This window comes from Rattus norvegicus, chromosome 5, assembly GCF_036323735.1.
Source record: "Rattus norvegicus strain BN/NHsdMcwi chromosome 5, GRCr8, whole genome shotgun sequence".
Taxonomy (NCBI): domain Eukaryota; kingdom Metazoa; phylum Chordata; class Mammalia; order Rodentia; family Muridae; genus Rattus; species Rattus norvegicus.
The window spans coordinates 137,899,545-137,916,238 of NC_086023.1; positions in this window are offsets into that span (position 1 = coordinate 137,899,545).

Here is a 16,694-nt window from a genome sequence, read left to right on the forward strand (position 1 = left end):
AATTTTATCAGTAGGACAGTTCACCAACAAAAACATGCCTTCCACCCATCTGAAGGTGTCAGCTGAGGCAGGTGAGGTAGCATATCCCTTTAACCCTAGCACTGGAGAGACTAACCTGGGCTACATAATGACTTCCAATCCCAGCACTACGTGGCAGTTCGCAACTGTCTGTAACTCCAGTTCCAGGGGATCTGGCACCCTCACACGGACAAACACCAATGCACATAAAATCAAAATAGGTAAATTATTTAAAGAAAGAAGAAAAGAAAAGTCTCCCTCTCCCTCCGCAGTTGGTTTTATAATTATCTTGTGTAAGGCAAACACCTTGAGCAGGCAATACTGATCGTTCTTCAGACCTCACTCAGCTCCTAACACTTCCAGACACACAGCAACATCGAGTCCCAACAGATCCAAGAACTAAGGAGCATGACTCGGTACCAAAAGGGCCAGACTTCAGGCTTCACCCGTTTGTATCAGGAAAACCCTGGGGGTTATCTATTAGATTCTCAGGATGTGTAGCAGGGAGAAAGAAATGCTCTTTTTGCATTTATTATGTACTGGTTTGTCTTGGAGTTGGGGATGCAAATGCCATCGTACACAGATAGAGAAGTCAGAAGACAATTTGCAGGAGTCTGTTTTCTCCCCCTACCATGTGGACTCCAGGAATCAAATTCAGGTTGTCAGGCTTGGTCCCCTTACCCGATGAGCCAACTCCCCAATCTGGAAAAACAATTTTTGACTGTGCTTAGTTTATTGGTCAGATATTTGAGCTTGATATAGTATGTTATATCATAAAGCTTCCTGAAGTGATCTGCTGAAACCTTAACAGTGGTCTACGCTGAGTTACGGAGAAATGCCCAAACTTCCTTGGTTCACTGAAGAACAAGATCTCCAATGATTATGAGAACCAGGAACCCCACTCACAAGGAGCTCCAGCCTCAGAGAGGGTTTACCTGGCAGAGTGAACATTATGCCTCCACTGTCTCTATAGAACTGCACCCACTCTCCAGCCCTCATCAAAACCCACCCTTCACCAATGCATAGAACTCCATGACGCTGAACTCCATACTGTTAACTCCATACGGGACTGGCAATTGACGCCTGACACCCTGGGGAGACATTTATACACCAGGAGGCATGGGAGGGGGCATTCCACAGAAATTAAGTCACCTACTATTTTGTGAAATTTTTGGTTTCTAGTTGTACCTGGTACTTCAATGTATCCCCTCTCTGATGAAGGAGTTGGGAAGCCCTGGGTATCTATCCTGTGGGGTACAATGCCATGGCCATATTAGTAACCCTTGAGGAGGCCACAGGGTGGCAGCATGGTGCCCTGGAAAGTTTCCTGCTTTCAAAAAGGACACAGTGACCTTGAGTTTAACTTACTGTGTGTAAAACAAAAATAAGCAGCTTCCTCTTAAGGTTACAGCGAATTATAAAGGGAGGCCAGACAAGAACGCTCTTAGAGGGCTGGAGAGATGGCTCAGTGGTTAAGAGCACTGTCTGTTCTTCCAGAGGTCCTGAGTTCAATTCCCAGCAACCACATGGTGGCCACAACCATCTGCAAGGGATCCGATGCCCTTGTCTGGTGTGTCTGAAGACAGCCACAGTGTAATAAATAAATAAATAAATAAACAAACAAACAAACAAACAAACAAACAAATCTTACAAAACAAAACAGAGACGCTCTTTGAGCTGCACATCTCCAAGTGTTGCCTGTAGTCTGCAAGATGATGCTTTTCCCATGACAAACATCTGTCAATCCAGACTAAAAATTTCCCCAAATAGGGGTTGGGGATTTAGCTCAGTGATAGAGCGCTTGCCTAGGAAGCGCAAGGCCCTGGGTTCGGTCCCCAGCTCCAAAAAAAAAGAACCAAAAAAAAAAAAAAAAATTCCCCAAATAGATTATTTAAAAAAACAGTAAATAAAACAACTCTCCTATTTCTTCTTTCACTTGTATCATAGATACAAAATTACATTTTTAAAAATAGCAGTGGAGCCAGTGAGCTGGCTCAGTGTGTAAGGGCTCTTGTGAGACGAGCCTGGTAAGTTGAATTACAGTCCCAGACTCACATGGTAGGGTAGGAAAGCTGACACCGGGCCAGTTATCCTAGGACCTCCACACACACTTGTACACATGTGCATGCACACATGTATGTGCATATACACCCAGTAAGTGAGCGATAAATTCATAACTTTTTAAAAGAACGAGCAATGTACTGGAGCTTTAAAATCATGATACTGCAGCAACACCCCCCACCCCCGACAAAGCGGCCATTAGTCCTGAAGGGACACATGCACTTTGAAACCCAACAGAGCTTGGAATCTTCCCGGTGCCTGCCATAACTGTTGGCTGAGATCTGCGTTCATCCTGCCCAGGCACTGAAAGCCTAAAAGTTTGTTCTGGGCTTAACCAACCCCTTACTAGTCAAAGCGGATTGAGACGCTTCCCTTCCAGGCTGTACCAACACTAATTGACCAGCAGAGGGCGGCAACTCCCCACTTATGGTCCAAGTGCGCAGCTCCGTGGCCTCAGTTTCAGAAACCTGGGTTTCATCCCTGCTAACCAACTTTAGTCTTGGAGTAGGAAACCGTATCTCTCCAAACTGTAGTTTCCCTGTCTGAAATATGCAACAAAAAAATGGCCTTATGATCCCCATAAGGTCAATGATATGATGCTGATAAACAGCAAAGAGTTTTCCAAATTCGTTCTTAAACATCTAAACAATAGGTCTGATTTGATTCGATTCTTACCAGTCCTCAGCAGGCAAAAGACGAAAAAATATGGCTCCCATTTTTCAGATGAAGAAACTGAGGCTCAAAGGTGTTCCATAAAACTTGAAGACTCGGGGCTGGAGAGATGGCTCAGTGGTTAAGAGCACTAATTGTTCTTCCAGAGGTCCTGAGTTCAATTCCCAGCAACCACATGGTGGCTCACAACCATCTGTAATGGGACCCAATGCCCTCTTCTGGTGTTGTCTGAAGAAGACATAGACAGTGTACTCACATACATAAAATAAATAAATCTTTTAAAGAAAAAAAAAAAAAAAAACTTGAAGACTCACGAGGCAACTAGCAGTTTCACCCTGAATCTCTACAGACTCCATGTTTTACGGGAGAAGAAAGTTTGCCTTGAGTAATGCATCCATAACCCTTCTGAGACTCTATGGTCCCGAGCCCACCCAAGTGAGTCTAAGGACAACTTAGGACCTAGAGAGCTGGTAAACTGAGTTCCCAGCCAGTGGCCCTGCTGTCTCCATAGTTACTCTGCTCAAAAGTATGTGAGTGGGATCTCACCTGTGAGCCTTGTTCCCCTAACTCTACTGGGACCAACAGAAGGGGAACTTCCTCAAGGACGGACTATGGCTGTAAGAAAGCATTTGCTGCATCAAACAGGACTCTGAAAACAGTGGGCACACATGGCTCAGGTCAGGCTTGGTGGTACAGGCCGGAAAACTCAGCACTCAAGAGGCAAGAGGACTGTGTACTTGAGCCTAAATAGAGAAGAAAACCTGTCTCAAAAATGTAAGAGTTAGGGGCTGGAGAGATGGCTCAACGGTTAAGGGCACTGTCTGCTCTTCCAGAGGTCCTGAGTTCAATTCCCAGCAACCACATGGTGGCTCACAACCATCTATAATCATGTCTGGTGCCCTCTTCTGGCCTGCAGGCGCATACACGCAGGCAGAAAGCTGTATGATGTATATAAATAAAACATAATAAATAAATGTTAAAAAAAAAGGGCTGGAGAGATGGCTCAGCAGTTAAGAGCACCGACTGCTCTTCTAGAGGTCCTGAGTTCAATTCCCAGCAACCACATGGTGGCTCACAACCATCTGTAATGAGGTCTGATGCCCTCTTCTGGTGTGTCTGAAGACAGCGACAGTGTGCTCATATAAATATAATAAATATTTAAAAAAAAAAAAAAACAAAAAAAAAATGTAAGAGCTAGGCTGAGCAGTGGCAGCGCACGCCTTTGATCCTGGCACTTGGAAGGCAGAGGCAGGAGGATCTCTGTGAGTTGGAAGCCAGCCTACAGGTCTACAGAGTGAGTTCCAGAACAGCTCAGGCTGCACAGAGAAGCCCTGTCTCCAAAGAAGAAAACAAACAAACAAACAAAACAAAAACCTGAGAGGTGACTCGGTAGTTAAAAGTGTTTAATGCTCAGTCATGAGGACCAGAGTTCGGAATCTAGCACTCATGTTGGGTGGTCCATTACCACCTGGGACCTGAGGCCTGCTTCTGCCTAGAATTCTCTAGAATTCTCCAGTGACCATGTTTTACTGCTATAACCAGAGCAAGCAATTCACATGTGTATTATATTGCTTTCCATTTTCCACGTAAAGGATTATAACATTTCTGTTACCATATGTATGTATGCATGTATGCATGCATGCATGTATGTTTGTATGTATGTGTGTATATGTATGCATCATGTATGTGTGTATGTATGTGTATATGTATGTAGTATGTATGTATGTATGTATGTATGTATGTATGTATGTATGTTAGTGAAATCTGTCCATTTCACTAACTGTGACTTCGAACAAGCTCTTTAGCTGTACTGAGCCTTGGTTCCTCTGTCTGAGCTATCTACTGAGCTAGCTATCTGTCGGCAGACACCATGAGCCGTCCCCACTTCACCTGGAGGCTCAAAGTCTTGCAGCCTCCAATCATCCCCTAGGCCTCAGCCAAGCTTCTAGGCAGAGGTGAGCCCTGCCTCCACTTCTTGCTGCCCTAAAGAATTCCTTGGGGGGGGGGATTTAGCTCAGTGGTAGAGCGCTTGCCTAGCAAGCACAAGGCCCTGGGTTTGGTCCCCAGCTCAAAAAAAAAAAAAAAAAAAAAAAGAATTCCTTAGCTGGTTGCAGCTTGGTTTTTACTTCCCTCTACAAACAGGATTCCACAGAAATCCCCACCATATCTCTTTATCTCTCGAAGCTCTTCAGACTGGGGCTGTCTGAGTGTTCCCTCCTTTCTTTCTCCACAGGGTCTCTCTGTGTAGCCTTGACTGGCTTGGAGCTTCCCATGTAGACCAAGCTGGACTCAAACTCACCGAGGTCCATTTGTCTCTGCCTGCCAAGTGCTGGGAGTAAAGGCGTGCTCTACCACATCCAGCGGTCTTTCTCGGAACTAACTGACCAAGTGTTCTGCGTTACAGTCACCAGGGTTTCCTCAGCCTCTCTAACCATTGCTCTAATCTTATGGAAGAGTACCTGGGGCCCTTTCTTGTCTCTTCAGTCTCTTTGGATAATGTCAACCAAACCTACACCCACATCCAACACCAGAGAGGCTCACGCTCCTGTGTCAGCTCCACCTGCCTGAAGCCCTAGGCCTGGTAGTAAATGTGGATAAAGCCCGCTCTATCGAGCACACCAGGCTTCCTAGGTTGTGGTCACCCAGGGTCAAAACCCAGGGCCACTCAATGGGAGTTATCTCTCCACTTTCCAGTAGCTCCTAAGCTCACTGAGGACTCTCCTAGCCCTGTTTTTAAATCATTCAGAGACAGAATTACAGGCCAGTAGACACTCTACCCAGGGACCAGCTCCCTGCTAGCCCTGGCTTTCCTTCTTCCCTCTGGACAGCCAAAAATATAAGAGGTGGAAGTGGTTGGTTGATTGGTTGGTTGGTTGGTTGGTTGGTTGGTTGGTTAGTTGGTTGGTTAGTTGGTTGGTTGGTTGGTTGGTTGGTTGGTTGATTGGTTGGTTGGTTGGTTGAGGAGGTGTGTTTTGGGTTTTGGTTTTGCTTTAAAGATTTATTTTTAGTGCATGTGTTTGTGAATTCTGTGTGCATGTATGTAAGTGCGCCATGTGTATATAGAGCCTGAGAAGGCCAAAAGGAAATGTCACATATACTCCAGAACTGGAGATACCACACAGGTTGTGAGCCACCATATCAGTGCTGGGAACCAAATCTGAGCCTTCTGCAAGGGCAGCAAATACTCTTAACCACTGAGCCATCTGTCCAAACCCTTGTTTTGTTTTGTTTTTGAGACAAGGTCTCAATTTTGAAACAAGTGTAGCCCAGGCTGGCCTCAAACTTAGTCTACTACTGAGGATGACCTTGAACTCCAGATCCTTCTGCCTCCTGCTGGGACTGCAGGTGTGTGCTCCAATGCCGGCCTCTCATCATGTCTGTGACTAAGCACTCTCTACACCACATCAGACATGGAGGGCTGCACCTGGACCTCACTTTCTTATTCATCCTTCCCCACCCTGAGAAAGACTGTCGTTAGCTGAGATGAGGGAGGCATCATATGAAGTGAATAGATCAGGGTTGCACAGTTAGCCATAGAGTTCCCGCCCAGTTGTGCATCCATAGTTGGCTCTTTGAGCGGAACAACCCATAGGCTAACAGCCCTTCCACCCTCCTGGTCTCTGAGGAGCCTTCTATGTAGCTCAAACCCCACCTACCCACCCACCCTGGCTCTGTCTCTTGGCCATACTCCTCCCTGCCCACTTACCCCTTGCCATATGAAGTACTTGTCAGTCCAACCCTACCTTCATATGTCAAAAGGTTCATATCCTTCGAGCCAAACAAAACGGCTTTTCTTGCATGTGCTAAAAGAGCCGTGATGAAGGACTAATCTGGGAAGACCGTGGATCTGAGAACATGGGGGGAATAAGACCAGATTATCATAAGGTCATAAGGAACTTTCTTGATCTGAGAGTCTAGAATCCTTGCTTTCAGGAGGCCCTTGAAACAAAGGTAGAGTTGTCCTTTAACATTCACAGAATGAAGAGAATGTCAGGCTCTGGGAAGGACTTCAGAGGGAGGGGGAAAAGGCCCACTCCCTTCTCTTTCCCCCAGGGATGCCTACGCCCAGGGAGGGGAGAGGCCTTCTGGCTAGTGGTGGGAAGGAGGCTGTGTGTGCTTCCTTGCCTGCTAGAGGACCCATCTCAGCAGGTCCCCAGTCTGCTGAGAAAAGAGTGGGAGGGGCCTGGAAGAGTGACTGCGAGGATCCTGGCTCTGGGCCCGCCTGGCCTGGCCTTCTGGGCTCCAGGAGACCTCAGTAGTTTTCCATAGCCAGTAGACCAGCAGCCCGGGGCCATGTGCTCCCCTCTCCCCTCGCCCTCCACATTCCTCTGTATAGTCAGGCAGTACAGTGGCATCCAGGGCCCTGCTGAGGCAGGAGAAAAAGCAGGGATAGGGGCAGAAACCCAGATACATGCAAGATTTTCAGATAAGAGTTTGGCCAGAAACACAGGGGTCAAGAGAGATCACAAAGATGTCAATTAGGTGAAGGGTCCCAGACCCTCAGAGCTATGTCCATCCATTGCTCCAAAGATGTGGCAGGTCAATCCTCAGAGGCATGCACAAATAGGACCACCACAGATAAGCACGTTCCTACCCCCAGGTCACCCCCATGCCTCTGCCATCCCCAACCGTCTCATCTCTAACGAGCATGAGACATGGAATGTGTGGGGGCTTTTATTTCCACTAACATCACTAACATCACTGGAATTCCTTATTCTGTTCCCAGGAGCTGAGTGAATCTTTGCACATCTCCACCACTGTGGCCCTTTCTCTGGGTCCTGACACTCCAGTTTTGTGCCCATTAGTGTGTGTGGACAGAGAGACAACTGGGAAGCCCTTTTCTTGATTCCCTCAAATCCCCTCTCCTCCTACCGTCTCTGCTCTCGACTGGTTTCCTCCCTTCAGCCCTATGGCTATTAACCAAGAGATTGACTAGAATACATTTATGGGATCCATCCAAACAGAAGGTCAGGAACAAGACCTTAAGTGCACCAACCCTGTGCTCCAGGCTAAGCCAGAGCTTCTCTCTAGCTGCTGGGGCAAGCTGGCTGCCTACACTTAGCTCCATGCTTGCGGAGGGCAGAGGAGAGCTGCAGACCCAGCTTCCCACCCTAGTTGAATCCTTTGAGCCTCCCATTTCTGGTTTATAAATCGGAAGCAAAATGCTACCTAGCTGTCAAGGAAACAGTTGGTTGGGATGCCTAACCAAGCAGGGAGCTCGGACAAATCAGCTGGTAATGCAGCTTTTCCTAGCCTTAGCTTCACTGTCGGAGGAAATGCTGACCAGAAACTTGGGAGCCCTGTCCAGAGCAGAGCTCTCTGACACAGACCCCTCACCTTCATACCCACATGCCCCCAGCCACACCACTTGTTCCCACGCTGACCCATCAGCCGGAAGGGATTTGAAGCCCCAGAGGATCAACTGGGTCCACACAGAGACCGCCTTGTCCCAGAGGGCCCTTTGGTCATGTTGCTGGTGCCCACCCCACCTCCAACAGGGCAGACAGCTTCAAGGGCCTGCACCGGATTTCCTGGCTGGGTGCCCAGCACCCTGCGGGCTGTTTGGGGACACATGGTGTAGGGACAACCGGGTCTCTGAGGGAGGTTCCCACCTAGCTGTCCCTGCCCACTTCCAACTGGGTGTCTGAGCTAAATTTCCAGCACCACCCTAGAAGGGCATAGACAGGACCTTCCATCCTCTTCCCCCATTCTGGACATCCTGAGAGATGAGGGATTGCTCCATAAAAGCCTTGAATGAGCTCATCCAGGAAAGATGGGGAGAGTCAAGCCGGGGGAGTCAGTTTTTAATATGGCCAGCTCAGAGCTTTCTGGGTGAGATTGGTGGCCTTTTGGTCAGGCTATTTTGGGTCTGGGTTAGAAGCTAGTGCAGATGTGCCAGGTGCAGAGCTGGTGCAGATGTGCCAGGTGCAGAGCTGGTGCAGATGTGCCAGGTGCAGAGCTGGTGCAGATGTGCCAGGTGCAGAGCTGGTGCAGATGTGCCAGGTGCAGAGCTGGTGCAGATGTGCCAGGTGCAGAGCTGGTGCAGATGTGCCAGGTGCAGAGCTGGTGCAGATGTGCCAGGTGCAGAGCTAGTGCAGATGTGCCAGGTGCAGAGCTAGTGCAGATGTGCCAGGTGCAGAGCTAGTGCAGATGTGCCAGGTGCAGAGCTAGTGCAGATGTGCCAGGTGCAGATGTTGGGAACTCATCTCAGTACTCAGATTTTGGAAGCTGAGAATCCTTATCTGGATGTATGTCATAGAAGCCTATCTAATGCACATGATCCAAGAATCGTCATCTTTTCTCAGGCGTGTGCTTTCTCTCCATCAGAGGATTGGGGCTCTCTGTAGTGTGGATGTTGGAGCCCAGTCAGTGTGCATGATCTGGGGCTGTGAGCTCTCTGGGTGCACCTTAGTCCAGATTTGGATGATTAGCGCTGGTGGATCAGATCCAGGCGTGAGCGCACACTCTGGGAGAGCGTGGGAACCCTGGACAGGAACATAGTGTCCACTCCCAGCCCCTACCATGGACTGGAAGACAGACATCACTGTGAGTCGGTTTCCTGACCCAGCTCAAGACCCCTCTAGACCAGCAAAAGCAGGGAGCAGAGCAGCTCAGTTTGACATCCTTCAACTCAAACCTTGAAGGCAGACGCCATGCTGGGGTCAGTCATGGCCTCACGCTGAGCAGAGGCACTGGCTTCCCAACCCTTGCTTTGCTTTCTTTCCCAGCAAAATGGAAGAGGCAGTTCTGGTGTTCCCCTGGGGGCCCGTGCCACCTCCCCCTGGGGTGTACAAACATTCACAGGAGTCAGCAGCTCACAGACACACAACCCCACTCCAGCCTGCCCGCACTCCCTACAGGGATCTTCCCCCTAGAAGGCCCTTGTCTCTCCTTTCCCTCCCCCACCCCTAACAATCCCTCAGGCTCCTTCTGTTCCAGGAACTCTGCACCCACACATGCACACGCCCCACACAGGTGTCTCTTCAGACCAGGATTTCAGCTGTTCTCGCTCTGATATCTCAAGCAGCCCCAGGTCCAGCCCGACTTTCTCAGTTCTCTCCGTGGGCTGGGAGATCACTGGGATCATGGCCCTGTTTACTCCTGGCTCCCATTCTAAGACCTTATTGTGGATAGCCATGCTTGGCTGGGCCACCACCCCGTGCTGGCAGGTGACCCTTTCAGAAGAAGAATCTCTTTAGTCTCTAATGCCCCGGATGGTGGGGTAGGCACTAATCGGATTTGGGGGCCTGTCTCCTGACCACACCAATCTTCCTTTCCAGGCCACTGGACCCATGTGATGGTTAGTCTGAAGTGGCAGGAAGTTCTCAAGGCCATGCGGGCCCTGGGGGTGAGTAGCTGGGAGGGTGTCTGTCTACTTCTCCTGGTGAGGAGCAGATAGAAATCATTGCTCACAGCACAGAAGCCATACAGAGCAGTCACCCGGCTCCCCAGGCCACTCTGGGAAGTTAAGCATCCATGCCCATGTGCAAGCACACATGTGCACATACAAGCAAAACTTTCAGAGAGAGGCTTCTGGGCCAGATTCTGGACCAGGCATCTTGCAAACAATATCTCTAGCTTTCAATGCAGCCTTGTAGGAATCCTTAGCCTCATTTGACTGAAAGGGAAACTGAGGCTCAGAAAAGAATATGAGGCCGGGGTTGGGGATTTAGCTCAGTGGTAGAGCGCTTGCCTAGCAAGCGCAAGGCCCTGGGTTCGGTCCCCAACTCTGAAAAAAAAAGAAAAAAGAAAAAAGAAAAAAAAAAAGAATGTGAGGCCACCCAGATGCTAAGAATCAGAATTCAAAGTCGTGTCCTTGGGGTTGGGGATTTAGCTCAGTGGTAGAGCGCTTGCCTAACAAGCACAAGGCCCTGGGTTCGGTCCCCAGCTCCGGAAAAAACAAAAACAAAAAAAACCAAAGTTGTGTCCTTTGCACAGATGCACCCGCTGCTTGTACACCTTTCACACACTTGCACTAAGCTCCTAAACTCACAGCTAACTAGGAAAGCCTTAGAAGGCTCTGAAGGGGTGACCTCATCCCAAGACTGCTATTTCACAGGAAGAAAGAGAAGATGTGTTTTGGTTTTCAGCTGACAAAATGGCAAAATCCAAACTAGAATGTAGACCACGCTGTCCCATAGCTACATGTGTCCACAGCACACACCACACATTTTAGCCGAAGAGTCACATAGCCTGTGGCACATGCACACCACACCCACACTTAGTGATGTGTCCCATATATCTACCTGCATGTGTATGTCTGCTCTTGCAGCATCATAAACACGGAGTCTGCATATGCAGACATGAACACAGATGTATATGATCACACGAGACCCATGTATGTAAATTCACTTGCACACAATTTCTGCGGCCGTCTCACATACAAATAGCACACACCCCTGTTCCCTCACTCACTCGAACGATCATATGTATCTACCTCCTGCTGCAGAAGGGGAGGCTGACCCTAATCAAACACAGCTAAGGCCAGACCCTGGTAAAAGATAGACCCTGAAGTGTTTGGGGTTTTCTTTTGGGGGGTCTTTTTTCTTTTAAAGCAGAGTCTCTCTAAGGAGCCCTAGTCATCCTGGAAGTTACTATGTAAACCAACCTGGCCTCCAACTCACAGGGATCGCCCCATCTCTGCCTCCCAAACGCTGAGATTAAAGGTATACACCATCATGCCTGGCTTAAACTCTGCGTTTTTAAGGGAGAAATCTTAGATTCAGCATGGCCTTTTTTATGGGTTCATTGTCATCAGCAGCCCTGGAAAACGTAACCCAAGACCAGTTCCTCACAGGCCCAGGCAACTTATGCCTCATCATCTTGGCCAAGGCAACAGGTAGTCCCAAAAAGTGCCAAGTCATAAGCCAGGGGTAGCCGGGCCAAGCTGGCAGCACGGCTGGTCTTGTCTTGTTTGCTGTTTGTCTTCTGCCCAGAGCCTTGTGGACTCTCCTCCCTCCCTGGGCCAGACCTTGAGTCATAAGAAGGCTTCCCCATGCTCTGAAGAAAAGGGTTGAGGTGCCCAGACTTGAGAGCAAAGCACCAGGAGCCACTAACGGAGTGTATAGGTCTTGGTGAGTCAGCTAACTCAGACTTCTGAGTGACACTTTGAACTGGATTATTTGGGTCAACTCAGTCTTTCTGAGTGACTGAAGCACATGAATGTATCAGATACAAAGGACTCTGAAAACCCATGCTCTGGCTGGTTCCGGCTGTCAGTCTTCTACGGGATCATGGGCAGAGAACAGCTCAGAGGTGGGGCCACTTGACTTGGGTCTTGAGTGCCGAGGAGGAGTTCACTAAGACGTTTTCAGACAGGGAAAATGGTTTCCTGGAACAGCTTAAGTGTGGATTAAGGCACAGGGTCATCAGAAAGTACAAGAGTTGAGGCCAATCTGAGGCCACCACTGCTTCTCACTCACCTACTATGGGCCACCTTATGACACGACACGCCATCCAGCCTGACTCTTGAGAGCTAAGGTTTAAGGATCATACATTTACGTGTGTTGGGTGCCAGGCAATGGGTGGATGGAGGTCAAGCAGGAGGCAGTGTTTGATGGGAGATTCTTGTCCCGGTCTGAAGCCTCCAAGGCAATACCTTCAGTTTGGGGCTGGATTCAGATGTGATAGACCTTGATTCGCAATACAAGTTCTAGACTTCAGAACCTAAACCCAGGATCTAAAGCAGCGGTTCTCAACCCCCCTAACACTGCGACCCTTTAACACAGTCCCTCATGTTGTGGTGACCCCAACCGTAAAATAATCTTTGTTGCTACTTCGTAACTGTAATAGTTATACTGTTGTGACTCTTAATGTAAATGTCTGTGTTTTCTGAGGGTCTTAGGTGACCCCTGTGGAAGGGTTGCTGTTCAACCCCTGAAGGGGTCAAGACTCACAGGCTGAGAACCACTGATCTCAAGCAAGCCAGACTGCTAGTACAGATGAGAGGTTTGGGTCGGACACTACAGATGAGCCTGAGAGCCCATGGGAAGGAATATTGGTCATAAGAACTTCCCAGAAGTTCACTGTGGCCACTGGTCTGGTGGGGCTCTTCTGGCCTAGCCTGTCACAAGAATTTCCTAGCAAAAGTCGCTCTGTCTTGGTTTTGCCTCTATAAGGCCAGTGAGTAGGGCCAATGGGACTGAAATTATTTTCTATGCACTTCATATTTTAGGGAAGTGTCACAAAAGCCTCAGAGATGGTATACAGGTTCCCCTGCAGTTTCTTGAGATTCCTGGAGACCAGACTGGCATCCAGGCAAGGGTGAAGCATCCACAATTCCAATGAAGTTTTCCCGTTGCAGAGGGCACAAGGGTGGGGTTTTTAAGCACATAACACAGTCAGCCCTCTCCCTCCACAGTACACTCAGCCTTCAAACCTTGAACTGAAGAAACTGGGAGTAGCCCTGGCTACAGACTGGCATCCTTCCCATCCCCCCACCCCCACCCCCAGTAGCCAAGACTCTCCAGCAGCCTCATTAAATTCTTCTGCCTCACTGGCCCTGGGCTCAGGCTGGCTTTAATGTGTGCCCGCCCAACTTCTGAGGCCAAGACCAGACCCCTCACACTAGGCCAGGCTGATGGGTTCTGACAACTTCCTGGAACCCCAGAGGTTGTAGCAACACTGAGGTACACACTCACAGGAGAACATGCTCAGCTGTGTGCCTCTCTCTCTCTCTCTCTCTCTCTCTCTCTCTCTCTCTCTCTCTCTCTCTCTCTCGCAGACACATGGACCATAAACTATGGCAGAGACACACGCAAGCATAAGCACCCTGGCACATACAAATGCCCTCCACACTTCAACACACACATCCTTGTTCAGCCCTTGCAGCCTCTGTACCCTCTTGTACTCTTGTGGGCTCACACACCCACAGCACCATCTAGGCACCCCAGGAAAACCTCCTTCTGTCTTTTCCTTGTCACTCCATTGGATGGCCAAGGTCTTCTGCAGTCTCATTCAGGACCAAAGGACTGTCTTATGACTCAGGACTCTATAGCCTCGCCTGTGACAATGAACTCCTAGGGAATTCAAGGCTACACACACACACACACACACACACACACACACACACACACACACACGCACGCACGCACAGAGAGAGAGAGAGAGAGAGAGAGAGAGAGACTTAAAAGATGTTCATGTTGGATTGCTATACAAACAAGAGGAAGTGGATCAAGAGGAACTGAATTCAGACCCGAGAAGCTGGGCACAGCCGTGCACATGCACATGCCCACTATCCCAGAGCTATGGGGAGCCAAGGTGGTAGGATCACTAGGGCTTGGTGGACACCAGCCTGGCTCTAGGCTCAGTGAGAGACCTTGTCCCGAAGGAAGAAGACAGAGCATGATAAAACAGGACCCTCAGCATCCTCCTCTAGCCTCCACACCCACGTGTGTGCATACAACACACACACACACAGACACACACACACAGACACATACACAGAGAGAGAGAGACACACACACAGAGAGACACACACAGACACACACACACAGACACATACACACACAGAGACACACACACACACAGACACACAGACATACACACAGAGACACATACACACAGACACACACACACACAGCACACACTCACACACACACACACACACACACACACACACCATTAAGTTCATTGCTAAAGCAGCAGTGTGGCTGGTGTGTGATAAGAATGCAGCAAGTATTGGCTACTGTCTCCTGCTACTACCTCCCATGATTTTGCCTCAGCCACAACAGAATTATCAAGTTTCCTAAACCTGACCCTGCACATATAGTATTCTCCACCTGAACCATCACTTGCCCGCCTGTTTCTTTCTACTATCTACCTAGTGAGTCTTGAAACCCCTGATCTGGGCTGGAGAGATGGCTCAGCGGTTCAGAGCACCTGACTGTTCTTCCAGAGGTCCTGAGTTCAATTCCCAGTAACCACATGGTGGCTCACAACCATCTGTAATGAGATCTGATGCCCGCTTCTGGTGTATCTGAAGACAGCTACAGTGTACTTACATATAATAAATAAATCTTTAAAAAAGGAAGGAAGGAGGGAAGGATGGAAGGAAGGAAGGAAGGAAGGAAGGAAGGAAGGAAGGAAGAAAGAAAGCCCTGATCCAGTGACTCTCTGTCTTTGGAAAGTCTTTCCTGCACCAGTGTCCACCCCCATAACCAGAGGAACTTGTTACTGACTCCTTGTCTAGCTCATTGGATAATGAGCACAGCCAAGATACAGGCCATCTAAAGTGCATGTCTTGACTCTCGTACCCAACCCCAGACACAGATCACAGTGAGCATGGGTGCACTGTGAAGGGGAAATGATGCTGGTCACAGGGTAAGTGAGGATGCTTACTTGGCCAGTCGTCACAGCAGCACCATCTCCAAGAGCGATGGTGTAAACAGGAATCATAGACTAGGGAAGGCAGCTACAGAAGAATTCCAGGTGGGCTAAGATTACAGACCCCCTGTGCAATCCTTACTGCAATTCTGTCAGGCTATGGGGGAGCTGTGTCTGTCACTTGGGGTGAGAAAGTGTGAAATATTAAACGCTTTGGCTGACACACTGTGCAGCGACCGCTCAGAAGAGATCGATCCACATACGACACCTCAGTGGATCTGCGAGTCGTGGTGCTGAGGAAAAATGTAAACTAGGCTGACATGACACAGTACCAGTTTTTCAGACCCCACCTCCCCGTGCAGATTTTATCAAGACGAAGTATATGTGTCTGTCTGTTTGGGGGTTTTTTTAGTTTGTTTTTATTTATGTGCATGAATATTTGCCTGCATGTGTGCCTGTGTACCACACATGTGTATTACATACAGAGGCCAGAGGAGGGTATCAGATACCCTGGGTCTAAAGTTACAGATGGCTGTGAGCTATCATGCGGGTGCTGGAAATTAAACCTGGGAACTTTGGAAGAACAGCCAATGTTAATTCTTAATCTCTCCAGTCCCTGTTGTCGATGTTGCTGTTTGTGGTCTGTGTTTTTGAGACAGGGTCTCATGAAGACTTGAGGTTTAACCCAGGCTGGCCTATAACTCACTAGCCGAGGAAAACCTTGTTCTCCCGATCTCTGACCCTCCTGCCTCCTCTTCCAAGTCCTGAGATTACAGGCATGCCCCACAACGCCGGACTCAGACATACACTTTCTAAGGACGTATTTAGTAGCACGGCGGAGTGAGAAGAGGGTTGAGGGATGGAAATGAGAAGCTGAGAAGAAAATGATTCTGGAGGAAGAACGTGCACTCGAAGTGTAAACAAACACAACACAATCTGTCTCTGTCGGTTCGTTCTTTCCCAGCTGAGGATATCAACTATGGATCCCGCCACTCTTTTCTCTATGTCTTGGCTTCATTGCGTCTGGCCAGCATTGCTGCTGACAATTCTCTCTAGCCACCCTGTCAACCTGTGTGTATGCACACAGAACGACTCAAGGGGGCCCCAACTGAACCTGAACCCCTTTCCCCCAGGCCCCATGGCAGCTCCCAAGACTTCCATGTCCTCTGGAGAAATAAATGAAGGAATGGACAAAGAAGGGAAGAGGGGAGGAAGACAGAGAGGACTCAGCCAGAGGACGATAGCAAACTCAGGTCAGCCTAGCTTACAATGCATGACCCTGTCTCAAAGGAATTTTTTTTTTTTAAGTAAACTAGGAGTGAAGACATAGAACAAAGAAGATTCCACAGAAGTTTCAACATAGGAGGGGCTCCAGGAACATTCTTAAATTTTCTTGGCCCCTATCCTCACAAATCCCAGGCTGGGGCAAAGGCAAAGGTGTAAGTCCAGCTGAAGCCATCCACCCGCAGCTGCTGAGGAGGCCGCCTCTTATCTGGGAGGCAGCAGACAGTCATGAGATCTTGAATTCTTAAGATAGCAAAAGCTTAGGAACTCAAGACCCTGCACAGTGACATATGACTGCTTCAGGAAAGGCTCTGGTTTGACCTTTGTGTCAACAG